At 45.0% G+C, this 7,688-nt stretch overlaps 1 pseudogene; it reads left to right on the top strand.

The window, feature by feature from the left end:
* Positions 1 to 633: 633 nt before the first annotated feature.
* LOC126254091 (5S ribosomal RNA) lies at positions 634 to 751 on the top strand (annotated as a pseudogene).
* The last annotated feature ends 6,937 nt before the right edge of the window (positions 752 to 7,688 follow it).

The raw sequence follows: 7,688 nt of genomic DNA, 5'->3' as shown, positions 1-7,688 counted from the left end.
TCCAAACTATTTACTGTCCATGTTTCACTTCCATACATGGCTACACTCCGTACAAATACTTTCAGAAACGACTTCCTGACACTTAAATCTATACTCTATGTTAACAAATTTCTCTTCTTCAGAAACGATTTCCTTGCCATTGCCATTCTACATTTTATATTCTCTCTACTTCGACCATCATCAGTTATTTTGCTCCCCAAATAGCAAAACTCCTTTACTACTTTAAGTGTCTCATTTCCTAATCTAATTCCCTCAGCATCACCCGACTTAATTCGACTACATTCCATTATCCTCGCTTTACTTTTGTTGATGTTCATCTTATATCCTCCTTTAAAGACACTGTCCATTCCGTTCAACTGCTCTTCAAAGTCCTTTGCTGTCTCTGACAGAATTACAATGTCATCGGCGAACCTCAAAGTTTTTATTTCTTCTCCTTGGATTTTAAAACCTACTCCAAATTTTTCTTTTGTTTCCTTTACTGCTTGCTCAATATACAGATTGAATAACATCGGGGAGAGGCTACAACCCTGTCTCACTCCCTTCCCAACCACTGCTTCCCTTTCCTGCCCCTCGGCTCTTAGAACTGCCATCTGGTTTCTGTACAAATTGTAAATAGCCTATCGCTCCCTGTGGGGCAACGGTCTTGCCGCAGTGGATACACCGGTTCCCGTCAGATCACCGAAGTTAAGCGCTGTCGGGCGTGACCGCCACTTGGATGGGTGACCATCCGGGCCGTCATGAGCTGTTGCCATTTTTCGGGGTGCACTCAGCCTCGTGATGCCAATTGAGGGGCTATTCGACAGAATAGTAGCGGCTCCGGTCAAAGAAAACCAATATAACGACTGGGAGAGCGATGTGCTGACCACACGTCCCTCCTATCCGTATCATCAGCTGAGGATGACACGGCAGTCGGATGGTCCCGAAGGGCCACTTGTGGCCTGAAGACGGAGTGCTATCGCTCCCTGTATTTTACCCCTGCCACCTTTAGTATTTGAAAGAGAGTATTCCAGTCAACATTGTCAAAAGCTTTCTCTAAGTCTACAAATGCTAGAAACGTAGATGCTAGATATAGTACTAATATTTAATTATTGTATGTGGGTATTTTCATGTTGTGGTTGTGACTTCTGTGTCACTTGATTGTTTGTTTCTGACGGCGAACGGCGTTGTACTGATTTGTTAGGATAGATTGAGATTTTTGTTTGTTAGCATAGACAAGTGTGCTGTTATTTGAATTCGGCGTCAGGAACTAGGAATCAGTAGCTCGCCGGACCGTAATGTAGAGTAGAATCTGTGTGGCATAGGAATGTGTAGTTTTAAATTCGTTTGGGTCAGAATTAGAGTGCATGCTTAGAAGAAGCAAGTCACGTTTGCTACAGAGCAGCGGAAGTAATTGTGTTTTGTTAACTATGGATCCACGTCAGAGTATTAGCGATGATCAGGCAGATATTACACGGGATTCTCAGGTGAGTGCAGTTGCAAACCGGGCAGAAATGTCGAACGCAGAACCTGCAGAGTATGACGACATGTCTCAGTCAGGTGACGAAAGTGAACGGGAGATAGCAGCAGAACGAAATGTAGACCTGCTATTACGAGACGCACCATTAGTGAAACTGGCAGACAAGAATCACGAACGAAACGTCACAGATTGATAGAATCTCGTTCATATAGTCCGGAAGGTGTTAGCGGTGGATCTCAGTTTGAGTCTCTCATGCAGTTCATACAAGGAAGAGACAAGAGGCACAGAAAAAGAGACGGGAAGAAGAGGAGGAAAGGCACAAATTAGTCATAAGAACGGTCACAGACGGTATAGATGGAGTCAAGAAAGAGATCGCAGGAATCCAATAAGAACTAGAGGATGTCAAGAAAACGACAGCAGAACCGCGTGATGTCGTGGACCAGGCGAAGTGCGATGACAAAACAGCGCGACTGGTAGCGCAAATAGCACGAAAGGACACATCAGTGGCCAAAGAACAAGTGAAACGGGCAAGAACTGAGGTGTGTAAGACAACAAAGGCACTTGCAACTCTCCAAAAGCAAGGCAAAAAAATAGTTTAAGAAACGCAGGATAAAATGAGTGAGGCGATGACGCAAACTGAACAGATAGAAATCAAACAGGCCGAAATCTCTGAAGTTAAAGACCAGCAGGCCCGAGTCGCCGGGCAACTAATCGAGTTGGCTAAGGATGTTCGGCAGGCACACGAGCGGGCCGCGCAATTGCAAACACAAACTTGTCCGGTAAAGCGCCGTCGAGAGCATCACAGAAGTGAAGAAAATGTTTGGCGACTCTCCGAATCGCTATATGAGGACACACCCCCTGCACATGGGCGAATGCAGCAGAAATATGCTCCTGCTTGGCCGAACGCGTAGTAGAAAATGCTCCGTCGGTAACACGCAGCATGTCAGAGACTGAGCCGGAAAACAATTGTACACGTCTACGGAGGTCAGAAACGTTATTACGTGAATATGACAACACGAGGGGATACCATAACAGTGCACGAGGACCGTCTGGGCATGGACACGTGAAATCGCGCGCTGAAGACGAGAAGGAAAATTCGTACGGCGGATACGTCGAACCTTTCGACCACAAACTTTTCTTGACCATCCAGAATTTTCAAGTCTAGAAGGAGGCAAACAACGCATTACATCCAAAGACCTGGATGGCACAGAACGATCACCTGCTACCAGAATCTTGGCCACTGAAGTACAAGCTCCAGTTTATCTGTTGTTTTTTAGAAGGGTCGATTGCAGAACATATGCGAGTAGTTGCGGAGACCTGTCGCCCCTACCAAGAATTTAAGGACGCATTCCTTAGCGCATATTGGGCGCAAGACACTCAGAAGAGGATAAAACAGGAGATCATGTTAGGAAAGGACTTAGAAGCATCAGAATTCTGTAGTGCTGTCAAATCCTTCGAATCCCTGGTCAAGAAGAACCGATTCTTGGATCAACTGTACAGTCCCATAGAAATTATAAGGCACTGCTACATTAAATTACCTTTACGTTACCAGCAACTGCTCATCGGTAGATGCAGCGATTCAATCGAATCTTCCAAGCACTATGCGAAAATGAGCACGTGAATAAAATTCACAATTCTCGGGAAAGAAGTAGAAATAATGACCGTATCTGGCCACATTCGCCAGAGAGAAGTGACGATGGACGAAATGGTGGAATACATGTATCGAATCGAAACCAAAATTCAAACTTCAATGGGTATAACCAGCCGTCATGGGAAAACAGAAGATGACGAGGATATTATAATCATAACAACAACAATTAACGACGAAACGGAAACTGTAGAGAGCAATAGAACTCGAACCAGGATCAACAGGATTCTAGGGACCAACAGCAAAGCAATAGCAGGACATACAACGGTCAAGGTCAGTGGAATGACCAACGTAGCAAATATTTGGAATTGAGGCCGCCTAACCCATCGTAGGGGAACGAAGAGAAAATTCAACCATGAATTGATACCATTCGCAGAATAAGTGTAAATAGTAGATTTATAGATCAGAGAAGATATAGTATGTAAATAGTCTCCATGGATGAAAAGTTTAACGTAATTTAAAGTTGATATTGCGTTGCTTAGGATAATTTTCCATTTGTTGTATCTCGGTGTTATTTTGTTTGTTTGTCATTTCCATTAGTTTTCGACATGAGTCCTTGTTGAACGTGGTCAAATGATTTGCGTATTTGTGACATCATCATGCCAATATTTGCTGGAAGGTGTCAGATTGAATTAAAATTCCGTTGCCAGTTGGCACTTTCTGTGGCATACCGAACCAGGCACGTTGCAATACTACGTACTTCAAACAACTGAATACGGCTATTATTTCTTTGGGCCTCACAATTGTCCGATTTCCACAATTGAGCGTCGTACTCTGTCATAGTATTCTCGTAGAGAAGCCTTCACAATTATCACCATGGTCGTTGAAATTGTTTCTGTTTACTTTCCGTGGTTTCTTGTACAGTGTCCGAAGGACGGATGTATGTCACTTCATGTTTTTCGTGGTGTCTAGACGTAAATCGTGCCATAGAGCATGTGCGTCTCGATTTTCGGATGTGTTTCGTATGATGTTAGCAGTCCACGCTTTAGGCGCGTGTCGACGCTAAGACTTGGTGTGATATGAGCAATCGCCTGTTGTGCGACGTAGCCTGTAGCCTGTCTCGTGGTGGAATTTTGCCAGCGACTTCGGCGAAATATTGTGTATGGGGAATTAGCACGGACTAGTACAAGTCATGGTCGAGTGGCTCGCTTCCCGCGCCCGGGTTCCCGGGTTCGATTCCCGGCGGGGTCAGGGATTTTCTCTGCCTCGTGATGACTGGGTGTTGTGTGATGTCCTTAGGTTAGTTAGGTTTAAGTAGTTCTAAGTTCTAGGGGACTGATGACAATAGATGTTAAGTCCCATAGTGCTCAGAGCCATTTGAACCATTGGTCGAGTGGCGAACCCCAGACCTGTATATAGGAAGCAGAAACGAAATGATGGACCATGGACGAGAGTTAAATTAGAAAAATATTTATATATAGATATAAATAATGTATAACGCTAGTGTTTCATTTCAGCAGCAGTGATACTGACAGAGGAGACTGGAGGCATCCTTGTACTACGTACTACGTACAATTGCGGGCACACAATCATGAAATACAACTTCAAAGCTTTCAGGCATATCACCAGCACCTGAGTGAGTAGACGCGCTTCCTGGCTACTTCAGCGCCAGCAGACAACACTGCTGGACATCGAAAAATGAAAGAGGAGTATACAAGGATAAAATGCATGAAAATTCGCTTTGGTGGAATTAGCAAAGACATAGGGTAGTACAGTGAGTTAGTATTTAGTATTGGGAGAAGTCTGCACGTTTGATGGAAGTATAGAGGTAGCCCCAGCGTAAAAATTATTGTGCATGACAGTAGTAAAACTAACCAAAAACTAACAGAAACAAGTGCACACACAAAGACACCGCACACCACATAAATTACGTCCATACAACGTTAACAGGGCCCTGCAGTCATTAAATTTATTTTTGGATTTGCGTCCTTAGTAATAAAATAAATAAATAAATATATTAAGTAAAGGTAAAAATTTCGTATTCATCAGTATTTTTTCTGTTTTTTCTGTAAATTGATTATATCGATGTAATGACATTTGTGAGAGGACATGGCACTTGACCACTCTTGAGGATTGTGCTGACTCCGGAACCAACTCGGCAGACTGGACGTGAGGGAGTGAGCAACCGTCATGATTTTCAGCTGTGGCAGTCCCCTTCCCCCCCCCCCCCCCACCTCCCACCCCACCCCCTCTGTAACAGAACCGGGCCGGGCCGCTGCCAGCTGGCGCGTCTACGTCACGCAGCCCGGCCTTCTACCGGTGCAGACAGTGGGACGTCACAAGCCAGCGCAGACAGCGGGACGCCACCACGAGCAGGCAGCCACCCCCTAGCGCCAAAGACTCGCCAGAACACTATTCGAGGGACAAGCAATTCGCATGGCACCACAGTCGACGGGCCTAACCGACTCAGTGGGGAACCAAGAGGGATGTGTCCTGTCGACAAAAGGCGAGCTAATCCGACCGTTAGTTGTTTACTGTATTCAATCAATACCTATAATTTATGTCTGTTTTTCTTTTAAAAAATAAATGTTGTTAGTAAATTCTATGACATTCTCAATGATTTTATATAGTCAGCACCACGGGTTAACTTAACACTGTGGCATCCCAGACCAGGATAACTTTCATGAGTCTTCGCGAAATTGGAGAAGTACCTACTAGTCCTGACCTACCATTGGCTGCCTAGGCCGTCGCGAAACTGAACATTGCCAGACCAGTCCCAATCAAGTGTTGGCTGCCTATATACAGATATGGGTCTCCATGAAAATGGAGAAACGCCATATGAGTCCCAATTCAGCATTGCTGTTTATATGTATGCGTGGGTCTCCACGAAATTGCAAAAACATGATACCAGTCGCAATCCTGTACTGACTGCCTTTAAACAGGCACGGGTCTTTGTGAAATAGGAGACGTACTATACCAGACTCGACCCAACATTGGCTACCTGACTATAGGTGTAGGGGTCACTCTTTGGGCCAAGATTCCTAGTGGGTGTGGAGGCTGATCAGGTGAGGTGGCATGCTACAGGTGCAGGGAGCTGAGCTCAGGATCTGGTGTGGGTAGATGTCATACACCCAAAGGTGTCAGTTAAACAGCATTGCTTGGAAACATTTTTATTACTTGTGATTTTGCAGCACGGATTGTCTTCTCCAGTGTGGGAAGGTGTGCTAATCACACACTGAAGTGCAACAAGCAATTTAGATATGGTGCTTTCTCAGATGCAGTCATTATGCAGGTGAGGACCCAACAGCAGTGTCAAGCAGAGAGTCAGAACAGGAGTCTGCAGGCATGAGCCTACAATGGCTCACCAATAATTTGTGCAACCTACGCCAGTGCTCTCAAAGATGAACATGTGCTTAATCATCTGTCAACAGCATATCATGGATGGTAGGTGTCATGAAAGTAGAGACCCAGGCCCAAATAAGCAACACAGATTACAGCTATGAAGGCAGCACCATGTACAACCAGGAAAATAGTGCTCAGGTGCCCCGTGCAGGTTGAAGGTGATAGTTTCCAGTCACTCGATATAGCTCTTCATCAGGGGAAGGTCCTAGCTTGTCTACATCTTTTGTCAGTCACGGAGATGACCAAACAGCAATGGTGGCTTGCAGCAGCTAAATTCCACCAAAGTCGGCCAGCCACAGCCTCAGATACGAAGTCTGCTCTCGGCAGCAGGCAGCACATCATGATTTGCCAGCCAAATTTTCTTGTGACTATCGAGACTGTCATTCCTTTGGGATCAGAGATGCAGATGGGATGCCTAGATATTGAAACTGAGACTTCTGAAATGGGGGTACTTAAGCTGTATATAACATCACTGTCGCCAGCATTGCGGTCACTTGCCCTCATTATCTGGAGGTGTGAGCAGTTTTATTCCCACTGTGGTGTCTTAGTTATTGTGGGTTTCCCATGACTTCACGTTTTCCGTCAGTATTAGTACACCGTGGTGTGGCTGAACTCAGATGTTACATGTTATGGCTCTGTATTGCAGGGATCAGTGAAAGAAATACAGGGTGCAGTCATGCTGCGCCATTTCTACTCTTTGATTATAGCTCCACTCGATGTGGAAATGCATTACAAGCGGTGCCCTGCCTTTTGCAAGACTGGCACTCTTTGCGTGCCCTAGATATCGACTGTGATACACCATATGAGTGGGATATAATTGTCTGCCGTACATACCAAGTAATAATTTTAAAAAATCATATGTGCACCATTGAACTGCATCTGCTGTGTAACACAGATATGGTCTCCACGAAATCGGAGAAGTACTGTAATAGTCCAGACTCAGCATTGGTTGTATATATAAAGGCGTGGGTCTCTGCAAAATTGGAGGAATACCATGCCAGTCCCGACCCAGCATTGGCTGCCTATATATGGGTACAGGCCCTGCAAAATTGAGAAATAACAAACCAATCCCAACCCAGTGTTGGCTGCCTGCATACAGGTATGGTCTTCAGCAAAACTGGAGAAGTACCATGACAGGACCGACCAAATAATGACTGTCTATATATTGTATATTGGCGTAGTACTATAAAAGGCCTGACGCAGTGTTTACTGTCTACTACCAGGTGGGTGTCTCCGAGAAAT

Source organism: Schistocerca nitens, chromosome 4 (assembly GCF_023898315.1).
Source record: "Schistocerca nitens isolate TAMUIC-IGC-003100 chromosome 4, iqSchNite1.1, whole genome shotgun sequence".
NCBI lineage: Eukaryota > Metazoa > Arthropoda > Insecta > Orthoptera > Acrididae > Schistocerca > Schistocerca nitens.
Note: the sequence above shows the minus strand (reverse complement) of the source record. Positions and strands in the feature narration are given on the sequence as shown.